Here is a 17,939-nt window from a genome sequence, read left to right as displayed (position 1 = left end):
TACAGGGGTTTCATGACAGATACCTGTCCTAACTGTACATGTGCATCAGATACCTGTGTGTGTTTACAGGGGTTTCATGACAGATTCCTGTCCTAACTGTACATGTGCATCAGACACCTGTGTGTGTTTACAGGGGTTTCATGACAGATTCCTGTCCTAACTGTACATGTGCATCAGATACCTGTGTGTGTTTACAGGGGTTTCATGACAGATACCTGTCCTAACTGTACATGTGCATCAGATACCTGTGTGTGTTTACAGGGGTTTCATGACAGATTCCTGTCCTAACTGTACATGTGCATCAGACACCTGTGTGTGTTTACAGGGGTTTCATGACAGATTCCTGCCCTAACTGTACATGTGCATCAGATACCTGTGTGTGTTTACAGGGGTTTCATGACAGATTCCTGTCCTAACTGTACATGTGCATCAGATACCTGTGTGTGTTTACAGGGGTTTCATGACAGATTCCTGCCCTAACTGTACATGTGCATCAGATACCTGTGTGTGTTTACAGGGGTTTCATGACAGATTCCTGCCCTAACTGTACATGTGCATCAGACACCTGTGTGTGTTTACAGGGGTTTCATGACAGATTCCTGCCCTAACTGTACATGTGCATCAGACACCTGTGTGTGTTTACAGGGGTTTCATGACAGATTCCTGCCCTAACTGTACATGTGCATCAGATACCTGTGTGTGTTTACAGGGGTTTCATGACAGATTCCTGTCCTAACTGTACATGTGCATCAGACACCTGTGTGTGTTTACAGGGGTTTCATGACAGATTCCTGCCCTAACTGTACATGTGCATCAGATACCTGTGTGTGTTTACAGGGGTTTCATGACAGATACCTGTCCTAACTGTACATGTGCATCAGATACCTGTGTGTGTTTACAGGGGTTTCATGACAGATACCTGTCCTAACTGTACATGTGCATCAGATACCTGTGTGTGTTTACAGGGGTTTCATGACAGATTCCTGCCCTAACTGTACATGTGCATCAGATACCTGTGTGTGTTTACAGGGGTTTCATGACAGATTCCTGTCCTAACTGTACATGTGCATCAGATACCTGTGTGTGTTTACAGGGGTTTCATGACAGATTCCTGTCCTAACTGTACATGTGCATCAGATACCTGTGTGTGTTTACAGGGGTTTCATGACAGATTCCTGTCCTAACTGTACATGTGCATCAGATACCTGTGTGTGTTTACAGGGGTTTCATGACAGATTCCTGTCCTAACTGTACATGTGCATCAGATACCTGTGTGTGTTTACAGGGGTTTCATGACAGATTCCTGCCCTTAACTGTACATGTGCATCAGATACCTGTGTGTGTTTACAGGGGTTTCATGAGAGATACCTGTCCTAACTGTACATGTGCATCAGATACCTGTGTGTGTTTACAGGGGTTTCATGACAGATACCTGTCCTAACTGTACATGTGCATCAGATACCTGTGTGTGTTTACAGGGGTTTCATGACAGATTCCTGTCCTAACTGTACATGTGCATCAGACACCTGTGTGTGTTTACAGGGGTTTCATGACAGATTCCTGTCCTAACTGTACATGTGCATCAGATACCTGTGTGTGTTTACAGGGGTTTCATGACAGATACCTGTCCTAACTGTACATGTGCATCAGATACCTGTGTGTGTTTACAGGGGTTTCATGACAGATTCCTGTCCTAACTGTACATGTGCATCAGACACCTGTGTGTGTTTACAGGGGTTTCATGACAGATTCCTGCCCTAACTGTACATGTGCATCAGATACCTGTGTGTGTTTACAGGGGTTTCATGACAGATTCCTGTCCTAACTGTACATGTGCATCAGATACCTGTGTGTGTTTACAGGGGTTTCATGACAGATTCCTGTCCTAACTGTACATGTGCATCAGACACCTGTGTGTGTTTACAGGGGTTTCATGACAGATTCCTGCCCTAACTGTACATGTGCATCAGATACCTGTGTGTGTTTACAGGGGTTTCATGACAGATACCTGTCCTAACTGTACATGTGCATCAGATACCTGTGTGTGTTTACAGGGGTTTCATGACAGATTCCTGTCCTAACTGTACATGTGCATCAGACACCTGTGTGTGTTTACAGGGGTTTCATGACAGATTCCTGTCCTAACTGTACATGTGCATCAGATACCTGTGTGTGTTTACAGGGGTTTCATGACAGATACCTGTCCTAACTGTACATGTGCATCAGATACCTGTGTGTGTTTACAGGGGTTTCATGACAGATTCCTGTCCTAACTGTACATGTGCATCAGACACCTGTGTGTGTTTACAGGGGTTTCATGACAGATTCCTGCCCTAACTGTACATGTGCATCAGATACCTGTGTGTGTTTACAGGGGTTTCATGACAGATACCTGTCCTAACTGTACATGTGCATCAGATACCTGTGTGTGTTTACAGGGGTTTCATGACAGATTCCTGTCCTAACTGTACATGTGCATCAGACACCTGTGTGTGTTTACAGGGGTTTCATGACAGATTCCTGTCCTAACTGTACATGTGCATCAGATACCTGTGTGTGTTTACAGGGGTTTCATGACAGATACCTGTCCTAACTGTACATGTGCATCAGATACCTGTGTGTGTTTACAGGGGTTTCATGACAGATTCCTGTCCTAACTGTACATGTGCATCAGACACCTGTGTGTGTTTACAGGGGTTTCATGACAGATTCCTGCCCTAACTGTACATGTGCATCAGATACCTGTGTGTGTTTACAGGGGTTTCATGACAGATTCCTGTCCTAACTGTACATGTGCATCAGATACCTGTGTGTGTTTACAGGGGTTTCATGACAGATTCCTGCCCTAACTGTACATGTGCATCAGATACCTGTGTGTGTTTACAGGGGTTTCATGACAGATTCCTGCCCTAACTGTACATGTGCATCAGACACCTGTGTGTGTTTACAGGGGTTTCATGACAGATTCCTGCCCTAACTGTACATGTGCATCAGACACCTGTGTGTGTTTACAGGGGTTTCATGACAGATTCCTGCCCTAACTGTACATGTGCATCAGATACCTGTGTGTGTTTACAGGGGTTTCATGACAGATTCCTGTCCTAACTGTACATGTGCATCAGACACCTGTGTGTGTTTACAGGGGTTTCATGACAGATTCCTGCCCTAACTGTACATGTGCATCAGATACCTGTGTGTGTTTACAGGGGTTTCATGACAGATACCTGTCCTAACTGTACATGTGCATCAGATACCTGTGTGTGTTTACAGGGGTTTCATGACAGATACCTGTCCTAACTGTACATGTGCATCAGATACCTGTGTGTGTTTACAGGGGTTTCATGACAGATTCCTGTCCTAACTGTACATGTGCATCAGATACCTGTGTGTGTTTACAGGGGTTTCATGAGAGATACCTGTCCTAACTGTACATGTGCATCAGATACCTGTGTGTGTTTACAGGGGTTTCATGACAGATTCCTGTCCTAACTGTACATGTGCATCAGATACCTGTGTGTGTTTACAGGGGTTTTCATGACAGATACCTGTCCTAACTGTACATGTGCATCAGATACCTGTGTGTGTTTACAGGGGTTTCATGACAGATTCCTCTCCTAACTGTACATGTGCATCAGACACCTGTGTGTGTTTACAGGGGTTTCATGACAGATTCCTGCCCTAACTGTACATGTGCATCAGATACCTGTGTGTGTTTACAGGGGTTTCATGACAGATACCTGTCCTAACTGTACATGTGCATCAGATACCTGTGTGTGTTTACAGGGGTTTCATGACAGATTCCTCTCCTAACTGTACATGTGCATCAGACACCTGTGTGTGTTTACAGGGGTTTCATGACAGATTCCTGCCCTAACTGTACATGTGCATCAGATACCTGTGTGTGTTTACAGGGGTTTCATGACAGATACCTGTCCTAACTGTACATGTGCATCAGATACCTGTGTGTGTTTACAGGGGTTTCATGACAGATTCCTCTCCTAACTGTACATGTGCATCAGATACCTGTGTGTGTTTACAGGGGTTTCATGACAGATTCCTGTCCTAACTGTACATGTGCATCAGATACCTGTGTGTGTTTACAGGGGTTTCATGACAGATTCCTCTCCTAACTGTACATGTGCATCAGACACCTGTGTGTGTTTACAGGGGTTTCATGACAGATTCCTGTCCTAACTGTACATGTGCATCAGACACCTGTGTGTGTTTACAGGGGTTTCATGACAGATTCCTGTCCTAACTGTACATGTGCATCAGATACCTGTGTGTGTTTACAGGGGTTTCATGACAGATTCCTGTCCTAACTGTACATGTGCATCAGATACCTGTGTGTGTTTACAGGGGTTTCATGACAGATTCCTGTCCTAACTGTACATGTGCATCAGATACCTGTGTGTGTTTACAGGGGTTTCATGTGAGATTCCTGTCCTAACTGTACATGTGCATCAGATACCTGTGTGTGTTTACAGGGGTTTCATGACAGATTCCTGCCCTAACTGTACATGTGCATCAGATACCTGTGTGTGTTTACAGGGGTTTCATGACAGATTCCTGTCCTAACTGTACATGAGCATCAGACACCTGTGTGTGTTTACAGGGGTTTCATGACAGATACCTGTCCTAACTGTACATGTGCATCAGATACCTGTGTGTGTTTACAGGGGTTTCATGTGAGATTCCTGTCCTAACTGTACATGTGCATCAGATACCTGTGTGTGTTTACAGGGGTTTCATGACAGATTCCTGCCCTAACTGTACATGTGCATCAGATACCTGTGTGTGTTTACAGGGGTTTCATGACAGATTCCTGTCCTAACTGTACATGTGCATCAGACACCTGTGTGTGTTTACAGGGGTTTCATGACAGATTCCTGTCCTAACTGTACATGTGCATCAGACACCTGTGTGTGTTTACAGGGGTTTCATGACAGATTCCTGTCCTAACTGTACATGTGCATCAGATACCTGTGTGTGTTTACAGGGGTTTCATGACAGATTCCTGTCCTAACTGTACATGTGCATCAGATACCTGTGTGTGTTTACAGGGGTTTCATGACAGATTCCTGTCCTAACTGTACATGTGCATCAGATACCTGTGTGTGTTTACAGGGGTTTCATGACAGATTCCTGCCCTAACTGTACATGTGCATCAGATACCTGTGTGTGTTTACAGGGGTTTCATGACAGATTCCTGCCCTAACTGTACATGTGCATCAGATACCTGTGTGTGTTTACAGGGGTTTCATGACAGATTCCTGCCCTAACTGTACATGTGCATCAGATACCTGTGTGTGTTTACAGGGGTTTCATGACAGATTCCTGCCCTAACTGTACATGTGCATCAGATACCTGTGTGTGTTTACAGGGGTTTCATGTGAGATTCCTGTCCTAACTGTACATGTGCATCAGATACCTGTGTGTGTTTACAGGGGTTTCATGACAGATTCCTGTCCTAACTGTACATGTGCATCAGACACCTGTGTGTGTTTACAGGGGTTTCATGACAGATTCCTGCCCTAACTGTACATGTGCATCAGATACCTGTGTGTGTTTACAGGGGTTTCATGACAGATTCCTGTCCTAACTGTACATGTGCATCAGATACCTGTGTGTGTTTACAGGGGTTTCATGACAGATACCTGTCCTAACTGTACATGTGCATCAGATACCTGTGTGTGTTTACAGGGGTTTCATGACAGATACCTGTCCTAACTGTACATGTGCATCAGATACCTGTGTGTGTTTACAGGGGTTTCATGAGAGATTCCTGCCCTAACTGTACATGTGCATCAGATACCTGTGTGTGTTTACAGGGGTTTCATGAGAGATTCCCATGTGCATATGAATGCATCTAAATCAACAGTCTATGATCTAAAGAGAATAAATAAATAGAATGAATAAACAAAGAAGTACAATGTAGACTAAAAGTACTGAAACTACTTTAAAGGAATATTACTCACTTTGCTGTTTTCCACCAGACTGGCTTCCATCATCTTTTCATATATGTTCATTTTCAGAAGAGTACATAACCGGCATAGTTTCTTCAGAAGAAGACCTGAAACTTCTTCTGGAAAGCCACAAACGGGCAACTGGCACATCTTACACTGTTTGGTAATTTATCAGTTTCTATATTAACTGTTTGATTGTTTCTTTATGACCTTATGGAAAGTATTGCTATGAAGAACATTTGTTGCGTTTTATAGACATGCACTTACGACAGCGACTTTCATTAAACAAGTTTGTATTTACATGAAATTTAAAAAAAAGAAAAGGAAAGGTAGTACAATGGAAAGTATTAAATGCCTTTTTCTTTTATTTACTTCCTGGTGACAGGTCGGATGACAGTAAAAAAAAAACAATAAGTGACACCCCGATTTCTCTGGAAAGTTGAAGACTATTCAAAACACATTCCTCTCTCTGTGAAAAGAAGAGTGATATATGCTTGCCAGCATGGAAAAAACTACAAAAAGGCACCAAAAACAGATGAGTTGGTATGTTCTGAAGTGTGCACAGATTTTCATGAGCTTAATGTATGTTGAACGAGAGATGTTGTATATATTTATAAAACGGGTAATTCAAGTCCTTGATTCTGATTGGTTGAGCTGCGTTCAAAGCCGTTGTAAGTTACTCGATAAACACACCTGTGACCTAATTACATGAGTATTTCTCATGTAAATAAATATTTCTATGTATGAAAATAAATATTTTTATGGACTAGCCTTTTTTTAAAATCATTAAGCCCTGTGAAGCCAAGTTTTACAGTGAATTTAGAACAGCTAAGTGTGCCCCTTAGCTGTTCTAAATTCTCTGTAAAACACTGCTTCATGGGTCTCATTGCTTTAATTTACTTTTAGACAAAATTGTAGGCATACTTTTTTATATTTAGGGCCCAAGCCCAAAGGGCGAAGGCCCTATTGTTTTCCTTAGGATTATTTATTATTATTATTATTAGGGCCCAAGCCCAAAGGGCGAAGGCCCTATTGTTTTCCTTAGGATTATTTATTATTATTATTAGGGCCCAAGCCTTGAAAAGGCGAAGGCCCTCTTGTTTTCCTTAGGATTATTATTATTATTATTATTATTATTTTATCGACTATTCGGGCACTTTTGGGGCTCTTAACGTGCACGAAAACTCTTGAAACTTTGCACACTGGTCAGAACCCGCGGCCATCAGGGCCGGGCTGAAGCTGGTACCCGGGCGTGGCAGGGGGGCTCGACAGCGCCCCCTGGAACGGGGTCCGAAAACTTGGTCCATAAATCAAACACGCTTCCATGTAATAATATGAATCTCGGTACACATATAGATCTCATCGGTTCATATATCCTTTGTACTTTTACTTTTTACCCCAGCCCAACAGGAAGTCGGCTATTATGGTTTGTTTGGAAGCGTATGCCCCTGGAATTCGATATACTCCTCCTAGAGAATTCAACCAATCGCAAGGAAACTCGGTCAGCATGATGTCAAGACATTGAGGATGAAAAATTGCCAGGGGATTTTTCATATCTCGAACGGTTTGGCCGTGGCGAGGAAACAAATTTATGGCGAATAATGGAAACAGGAAGTGTGTTATAACTTCTGCATACATTAACTGATCTTGATGAAACTTCAACAGTATGTTCGCTGTAAGAGGCCGATCACATGGATGTGACTATTGTGAGTCAAAGTTATAGCGCCACCAACTGGCAGCAGGAAGTGTGTCACTTTCTAAATGCTTTTGACAAAAGTGGGGGGGTTAGTTTTATCTACAGTTACAAAACACAGCGTGTATATTCTTCTCCTCAAGCCAAACAACTTTCTAATTTAAAGTAATTAGCTCCGACCCTCAGAAAGTCAGATATTGTGGTTTGAATAGGGTCATTTTCCTCCCTCTCTCTCTGAGCCAATATGGCAAGCCGCTTTAACATTTAATCATTTTAACCTACTAGTCTCTATTTTCATGCTACTAGTACTTATTTTTAGATACTAGTATCTATTCCATTAAGTACTGGTACTTATTCATTAGCGACTAGTGCTTATTCTTTAGTACTAGTGCCTATTCTTTAGATACTAGTGCTTATTCTTTAGATATTCTTTTGAATACGTATTAGTAGCTAATGAATAAGTACTGGTATCTATTTAATAGGTACTAGTATCTAATGACTTAGTACTAGTATTTATTGAATAAATACTAGTATCTATTAATAGGTACTAGTATCTAAAAGGTCATTTTCTCTTTCTCTCTCTCTGAGCCAATATGGCAAGCCGTTTTAACATTTAATCATTTTAACCTACTTGTCTCTATTTTCATGCTACTAGTACTTATTTTTTAGATACTAGTATCTATTCCATTAAGTACTAGTACTTATTCATTAGCGACTAGTGCTTATTCTGTTTAGAATATTCAAAGTGCTTATTCAATTTTTTTGCTTATTTATATTTTCAGAGCAGAAAATCCGATTTTTCTGCTTATTCAATATTGCATCTAAAAATGTAAGTGACTTGACGTGTGTGTGTGTGTGTGTGTGTGAGAGAGAGAGATGTGTCTGTTACAGTGACAAGAGTTTAACCCTTTAAGGCCTTGTCTTTTTGGATATATATTTTTTTTATTAAAAAAAATGTGCATACAACCCATATATTTTAAATGTATTGTTTGCTTTAAATTAAATTAAGATTGTATGTTTGGTAATTGAACCTAAATAAATTTTAAATTAATGTGCTATATTTCAGATCAATATATTTGTTTTCCTTCATTTTAATCAACACTAACTTTATTCTCATCTGAATTATAAAGAATTTATTTCTGTATAAAATAAAAAATCCCGAATAATCCAGACCAACCAGAGCGCACTATTTCTACAACATCATCAGTGCTGAAGCGAAACTACCAGAGCCGTTCGGCAGATAGCAAGCAGATATTTTGTGTCACGTCGTGCACAATAACCCTAAAGGCACCAGGGTGGCGGTGCCACCGGCTTTATATATATATATATATATATATATAAATATATATATATATATATATATAATATATATAAATATAGCTGCGAGCAGCGATGAAGGGCCCAAGCCGGCGGCACCGCCACCCTGGTGCCTTTAGGTAACTAAAGGCACCGGGGTTGCGGTGCCACCGGCTTGGGCCCGTAATCGCTGCTCGCAGCTATATTTTTTTTTTTTTTCTCCTCTTTTATTTTTCTTACGACTATTCGGGCACTTTTGGGGCCCTTAACGTGCCCGAAAACTCTTGAAACTTTGCACGCGGGTCAGAACCCGCGGCCATCAGGGCCGGGCTGAAGCTGGTACCCGGGCGTGGCAGGGGGGCTCGACAGCGCCCCCTGGAACGGGGTCCGAAAACTTGGTCCATAAATCAAACACGCTTGCATGTAAGAATATGAAACTCGGTACACATGTAGATCTCATCGGTTCATATATCCTTCGTGCATTTACTTTTTACCCCAGCCCAACAGGAAGTCGGCTATTTAGGGTTGTTTGTAAAACGCATGCAATGGAATTTAAAGTACTTCTCCTAGAGAATTCAAAGAAATGCCACGAAACTCGGTCAGCATGAAGTCAAGACATTGAGGATGAAAAATTGCGAGGGGATTTTTGATATTTCGAACGGTTTGGCCGTGGCGAGGAAACGAAATTATGGCGAGAAACGTGAAACAGGAAGTGTGTTATAACTTCTGCATACATTAACTGATCTTGATGAAACTTCAGCAGTGTGTTCGTTGTAAGAGGCCGATCACATGGATATGACTATTGTGAGTCAAAGTTATAGCGCCACCAACTGGCAGCAGGAAGTGTGTCACTTTCAAAATGCTTCGAAATCACCCTCTTATTTTAACCCAATTTGCTTCAAACTTCATCTGTATAATGTAAACACACGCCAGATGTAGACCTGTGAATGGATTCTTGATATCTTTGATACTGTTGCCGTGGCAACACATCAAACTTTAAAATTCTTTTTTGATGCTTTTAAAACTCTTAACATGCTTGAAATTGCATGAAACTCGACAGACACGTCACATTTATTAGCCAGTAGACATGTGCAAAGTTTCAGAAACGGGCGTGGTGCAGGGACTCAGTAGCGCCACCTTTTGACAAAAGTGAGATGGTTAGTTTCATAGTTTTACCTGCAATCTTATAACTCGGTAGGCATATTGTTCAGATCAAGCCGGACAACTTTCTAATTTACAGATTTTGGTTCCGAACAACAGGAAGTCAGATATTTTGGTTTGAATGTGGATGCTTTGGAGTAATCTCTGTCCCTCTCTCCCTCTCTCTGCATACCTCTGTGTCTGTGGGGGGAGGGGGATGTGTCTGTTTGAGTGACAATGCTTTTAATTATTGTTGATACAGGTTTCAGGGGCTTTTGGGCCCCTTAACATCCTCTAAAACTCTTGAAACTTTGCACACGGGTCAGAACCCGCGGCCATCAGGGCCGGACTGAAGCTGGTACCCGGGCGTGGCAGGGCGGACCGACAGCGCCCCCTGGACTGGGATTCGAACACTTGTCCATAAATCAAAGACACTTGCATGTAATAATATGAAACTCGGTACACTTATAGATCTCATTGGGATGAACAACTTTCGTGCTCTAAGTTTTACGACATCCCAACAGGAAGCCGGCTATCATGGTTTGTTTGGAAACGCATACCCCTGAAATTCTTTTTAATTCTCCTTGGGAATTGATCGGATTTCAAGCAAACTCGGTCAGCATGAAGTCAAGACATTGATGATGCTAAATTCCGGAGGGATTTTTGATATCTCGAACGGTTTGGCCGTGGCGAGGAAATTAATTTTATGACTAAAAAAGGACACATAAAATGTGTTATAACTTAGCTCGTTTTACCTACAGTTACAAAACTTGCCACGCATATTGTTCTCATCAAGCCGATCAATTTTCTAATTTAAAGTCATTAGCTCTGAGCAACAGAAAGTCAGATATTGTAGTTTGAATGGATTTATTGTCCCCCTGCCATTCTCTGTGTGTTTGTGTGTGTGTGTGTCTGTGTGGGGAGGGAAGGGGAGGGGAGGGGAGTGGAGGGGAGGGGAGTGGAGGGAGGGGAGTGGAGGGGAGTGGAGGGAGGGTTGGTGTCTGTGTTTATGTGTGTGTGTGTGTGTGGCTGGCTGTATGATTTTTCCTGCATTAAAGGATAAAGAAATCTCTAAGTCCTTGTCTTTTTGCATAACAATTTTGTATTTCTTTTTAAATTACAAAATATGCATATAACCCCCATCTTTTAAATGTAAGATTTAAAAGATTAAAGATTTAAATTTAAAGATTTAAATTAAAAAAAAAAATTAAAATTTTAAGATTTAAATGTAATTGTCATTTAAGTTCAGTAATTTCACTCAAATGACAATTAATAGGTAATCTTCATTGCCATTTAAGTGAAATTACTGAACTTAAATATACAAGCTTGATAAAAATGATAATTCTAGAAGAAAATTTCAAATGGCTTTTGCATCTGAACTCTTCATATATTTAAATGTTATTTTTAATGTGATTACCAAAACATTATTTGATCATCCTTCAAAGATGACACCCATTTATAAACCTGAAAGTTTCAAGATGTAGGAAAACTCACACTTATTTAAAAAATATTTTTTCTTTTAACAAATAGGAAATTTCTCTGGCATTTCTTACTTTTTGAAAACGTACCGAACCGTGACTTTAAAACCGAGGTACGTACCGAACCGTGATTTTTGTGTACCGTTACACCCCTACAGGTAAAATAAGTGTTTTCTTACAATATTAATGGGAATTTTTCAATTTAAGAATAATGTACAAGTTTAAAAACAGCCAGAATGTGCTATTCAGTTAAAAAATAAATACATCAAGTAATACAAAGGGCTATACTGCCCTCTTGTGTCCAAAATGATATCAACTCAGTACATAAAACTTTTTTATCAGGTATGGCTATTGTAATTAAATATAAATATATTAGGTATGTGGCTGTGAGGATCTTTTCCCACCGGTTAATCGACGTTAGACACCAGCGAGGCCTTTTAAATCGCTAATATAAAAGTGAAAGTAAAGTATAAGGACGTCCGCACGGACATTTATAGTGGTGGCGCTCGCAGTGCGCTCGAATGAATTTCTATGGAAGTAGAAATGAAAAAACGTTCGCTCTGTTCTGCTTGCTCGTCGCCATGGACGCGCACCGTTATGAATGCCAGTGCAGCCGCATACTTTTTAGTGTCACTTTAAAATTAGCACCATATCGGGGGCCGATTGTTTCCGGTTTTCAGGTAAAACACAACAACAAATGAGTAAATGACAGATTCGCTTAAATAGGCGCTTTTACACAAAATATTCCGTCATCATTTTTTTCAGTCAGCTCTTCACTCTCGTGATTAATGAATTTTGACTCCTGTTGCTGATCTTTGCTGCAACTTTCGTTCAGCTCACAATTTAGTAAGCAAACACGCTTCAAATGTGTTTTTATTTTATTTTTGTGTATACATGTGTGTGTATATATATATATATATATATATATAGCTTATGTTTCAAATATGAGTTAATTAACAATCGTTGGAAAGAATGATACTTTTAAACATAACACTAAACCGTCATTAGGTGTCGCCAGGCGACCGTCTTAATGAGCGAGTCATTGATTCATTCGTTCAAACGATTCGTTCGAACGGCTGAGTCATTCATGAATGAGACAGATTATGGATTGGTCGTTGAATCTTTGAGTCAACCAATTCGTTCAAAATGCTGAATCATTCAGTAATGAGAACGCGTTGCTGTGAGATCCTCGATGGTTCTGCTGTGATCTTTGTTTAACTATTTTCGCTGCTGAAACAGAAAAAAAGTCAATATTGCATCTAAATGTAAGTGATTTGACGTGTGTGTGTGTGTGTGTGTGTGTGTGTGTGTGTGTGTGTGTGTGTGTGTGTGTGATTGTGTCTGTTACAGTGATTGTTTAACCCTTGTTAAAGTTTAGGCCTTGTCTTTTTGGATATATATCTTTTTATATTAAAAAAATAGCATACAACCCATATATTTTAAATGTATTGTTTGCTTTAAATTACATTGAGATTTGTATGTTTGGTAATTGAACCTGAATGAATTTTAAATGAATGTGCTATATTTCAGATCATATATTTGTTTTCCTTAAAATTTGAACTAACACTAACTTTATTCTCATCTGAATGATAGATTATTTATTTATGTATAAAATAAAAACACATTTGATTTTTCTTTTTTAATCAATGTAGAATGTGTAACTGAAAAAATAAACAGATTAGGGCTCTGTTCGAGGACAAGAAATGAAAACCAATGCAATATGATGAATGTCCAAAAGATTTTTTTGCTTTTAAACTATGTGTGTGTGTGTGTGTGTGTGTGTGTGTGTGTGTGTGTGTGTGTGTGTGTGTAAGAGATTTCGGTTGGGTGACAGTTGTAGTTTACAGTTTGACAAAAGCACAATGTTGTGTTTTATTGTGATTGTACACAAATATAAGTAAACACTTTGCAGTTTGAATAATGTCCTGTATGAACAAAAGGACGGGGTATGTTTTTATGTCTACATTGTTCAATCACGCCTCACACACACACACACACACACACACACCAACTATTTTTCTAATCAGATCAGGCAAGTAATATTCTGTCTTGGCACACTTCATATAACTTTCAAACTTGTGTACTTATTTCATGTGTCCATTAAGTCCATGAGACCGTAGAGTGTCTCATTTTTCATTTTAGGTTTCAGAAGGTTGCTCACGCATACTTTGTGGTTGATATGTGCCCTCAATGCACACTTTTGCAGAGCCCACACCAATGCAAGCTCTACAGCACACATCTTCTCAAAGGTCAAAGCGGAGTTACGATATTGCCCGTCATGCACAGTAACCCTAAAGGCACCAGGGTGGCGGTGCCACCGGCTTGTTTATATATATATATATATATATAAATATAGCTGCGAGCAGCGATGAAGGGCCAAAGCCGGCGGCACCGCCACTCCGGTGCCTTTAGGTAACTAAAGGCACCGGGGTTGCGGTGCCACCGGCTTGGGCCCGTAATCGCTGCTCGCAGCTATATTTATTATTATTATTATTCTTATTATTATTTTTCTGCTACCTTTTGGACACTTTTGGAGGCCTTAACATGCTCAAAAACTCCTGAAACTTTGCACACATGTCAGAACCCGCGGCCATCAGGGCCGGGCTGAAGATGGTACCCGGGCGTGGCAGGGGGGCTCGACAGCGCCCCCTGGAACGGGGTCCGAAAACATGGTCCATAAATCAAACACGCTTGCATGTAATAATATGAAACTCGGTACACATGTAGATCTCCTCGTTTCATATATACTTCACACTCTTACTTTTTACCCCAGCCCAACAGGAAGTCGGCTATTTAGGGTTGTTGGTAAAACACACGCAATGGAATGTGAAATACTCCTCCTAGAGAATTCAAACAAACGGCACGAAACTCGGTCAGCATGAAGTCAAGACATTGAGGATGAAAGTTTGCGAGGGGATTTTTGATATCTCGAACGGTTTGGCCGTGGCGAGGAAACAAAATTATGGCGAGAAACGTGAAACAGGAAGTGTGTCATAACTACTGCATACATTAACTGATCTTGATGAAACTTCAACAGTGTGTTCGTTGTAAGAGCCCGATCACATGGATGTGACTATTGTGAGTCAAAGTTATAGCGCCACCAACTGGCAGCAGGAAGTGTGTCACTTCCTAAATGCTTTGAAATCACCCTCTTATTTTTACCCGATTTGCTTCAAACTTTATGTGTATAATGTAAACACACGGCAGATGTAGACCTGTGAAAGGATTATTGATATCTTAGATACTGTTGCCGTGGCAACACATCAAACTTTAATATTCTTGTTTGATGCTTTTGAGACTCTTAGCATGCTTGAAATTGCATGAAACTCGACAGACACAGGTATGCATATGGTTCAGATCAAGCCGGACAACTTTCTAATTAACTGTCATTAGCTCAGACCAAGAGGAAGTTAGATATTTTGGTTTGAATGTGGATGTTTCTGAGAATTTTCTCTCCCTCTCCCTCTGACAGAGAGAATGCACCCTGCCATTCGTGTGTGTCTGTGTCTGTGTGGGGAGGGGGGGAGGGGCTCTTTTAGTTTAAACACAAAATTATACATAGGGCCATACTGCCCTCTTGTGTCCAAAATTATATTTATATATACATTATTCATATATTTGGTATGTGACTGAGGACCGAGAGCTTTTAAATACGGGACATTGATAATGGCCACGTGCAGAGCGCTCGAGGGAATTCCTATGGAAGTAGGAATGAACTAAAAAACGTTCGCTCTGTTCTGCTCGCTCGTCGCCATGGACGCGCACCATTATGAATGCCAGTGCAGCCGCATACTTTTTAGTGTCACTTTAAAATTAGTGCAATAACGGGGCCGATTGCTTGAATTGTGAGTTCAATAGTCTATTATTTTTCACGGAAAACACAACAACAAAAGAGTACAATGATAGATTCGCTTAAATAGGGGCTTTTACATAAAATAGCCTATTCCGTCATCATCTTTTCAGTCAGCTCTTCACTCTCGTGATTAATGAAATTTGACTCCTGTTGCTGATATTTGCTGCAACTTTCGTTCCGCTCACAATTTAGTAAGCAAACACGCTTCAAATGTGTTTTTATTTTATTTTTGTGTATATATATGTGTGTGTATATATATGTGTGTATATATATATATATATATATAGCTTATGTTTCAAATATGAGTTAATTAACAATCGTTGGAAAGAATGATACTTTTAATATCACTAAACCGTCATTAGGTGTCGCCAGGCGACCGTCTTAATGAGCGAGTCATTGATTCATTCGTTCAAACGATTCGTTCGAACGGCTGAGTCATTCATGAATGAGACAGATTATGGATTGGTCGTTGAATCTTTGAGTCAACCGATTCGTTCAAAATGCTGAATCATTCAGTAATGAGAACGCGTTGCTGTGAGATGCTCGATGGTTCTGCTGTGATCTTTGTTTAACTATTTTCGCTGCTGAAACAGAAAAAAAAGTCAATATTGCATCTAAAATGTAAGTGATTTGACGTGTGTGTGTGTGTGTGTGTGTGTGTGTGATTGTGTCTGTTACAGTGATTGTTTAACCCTTGTTAAAGTTTAGGCCTTGTCTTTTTGGATATATATCTTTTTATATAAAAAAAAATAGCATACAACCCATGTATTTTAAATGTATTGTTTGCTTTAAATTACATTGAGATTTGTATGTTTGGTAATTGAACCTGAATGAATTATAAATGAATGTGCTATATTTCAGATCATATATTTGTTTTCCTTAAAATTTGAACTAACACTAACTTTATTCTCATCTGAATGATAGATTATTTATTTCTGTATAAAATAAAAACACATTTGATTTTTCTTTTTTAATCAATGTAGAATGTGTAACTGAAAAAATAAACAGATTAGGGCTCTGATCGAGGACAATAATGTCAAAAAAAGAATCAGGGCATGTCTCATATCTTTCTAAAATGTAATTATACACCATTTATTTTTATATAAAATTATACAAATATTAGAACTAAACCCATTTTATTCCTTTTTTTCAATTTAAGAATTATTTTTAAGTTTAAAAACAGCCAGAATGGTTGTTTAGTCAAAAATAATAATAATCCAAATCATATATAGTGCTATACTGCCCTCTTGTGTTCAAAATCAGGTAGGCCTATTGAATTTATATATATTTAATTTATATATTAGGGATGTTACTATGGGAATATTTTTTTTTTTTTTTTTTTTTTTTTTTTTTTTTTTACTATGGGAATATTTTCCCACCGGTTAATCAACGTGTGATTGTGTAAACCAATTGTGTAAACCTCCCGCTGGGGGGTTTAAAAACACTAACTTGAAAGCGAAAGTATAATATGGACGTCCGCACGGACATTGAAATTGTGGCGCTCGAATGAATTCCTATGGAAGTAGAAATTAACTAAACGTTCGCTCTGTTCTGCTCGCTCGTCGCCATGGACGCGCACCATTATGAATGCCAGTGCAGCCGCATACTTTTTAGTGTCACTAAAATTAGTGCAATTTCGGGGGCCGATTGCTTGAATTGTGAGTTCAATAGTCTATTATTTTTCACGGAAAACACAACAATAAAAGAGTACAATGACAGATTCGCTTAAATAGGCGTTTTTACATAAAATAGCCTATTCCGTCATCATCTTTTCAGTCAGCTCTTCACTCTCGTGATTAATGAAATTTGACTCCTGTTGCTGATATTTGCTGCAACTTTCGTTCAGCTCACAATTTAGTAAGCAAACACGTTTCAAATGTGTTTTTATTTTATTTTTGTGTATGTGTGTGTATATGTATGTATATATATAAATATAGCTTATGTTTCAAATATGAGTTAATTAACAATCGTTGGAAAGAATGATACTTTTAAACATAACACTAAACCGTCATTAGGTGTCGCCAGGCGACCGTCTTAATGAGCGAGTCATTGATTCATTCGTTTGAACGACTGAGTCATTCATGAATGAGATAGATGTTTATGGATTGATTGGTCATTGAATCTTTGAGTCAACCGATTCGTTCAAAATGCTGAATCATTCAGTAATGAGAACGCGTTGCTGTGAGATGCGCGATGGTTCTGCTGTGATCTTTGTTTAACTATTTTCGCTGCTGAAACAGAAAAAAAGTCAATATTGCATGTAAAATGTAAGTGATTTGACTTGTGTGTGTGTGTGTGTGATTGTGTGTGTGATTGTGTCTGTTACAGTGACAAGAGTTTAACCCTTGTTAAACTTTAGGCCTTGTCTTTTTGGATATATATCTTTTTATATTAAAAAATAGTCATACAACCCATATATTTTAAATGTATTGTTTGCTTTAAATTACATTAAGATTGTATGTTTGGTAATTGAACCTGAATGAATTTTAAATGAATGTGCTATATTTCAGATC

Source organism: Rhinichthys klamathensis, unplaced genomic scaffold, assembly GCF_029890125.1.
Source record: "Rhinichthys klamathensis goyatoka isolate OS25496 unplaced genomic scaffold, OSU_Roscu_1.1 h1tg000040l_1, whole genome shotgun sequence".
NCBI classification, from domain to species: Eukaryota; Metazoa; Chordata; class Actinopteri; order Cypriniformes; family Leuciscidae; genus Rhinichthys; species Rhinichthys klamathensis.
Note: the sequence above shows the minus strand (reverse complement) of the source record.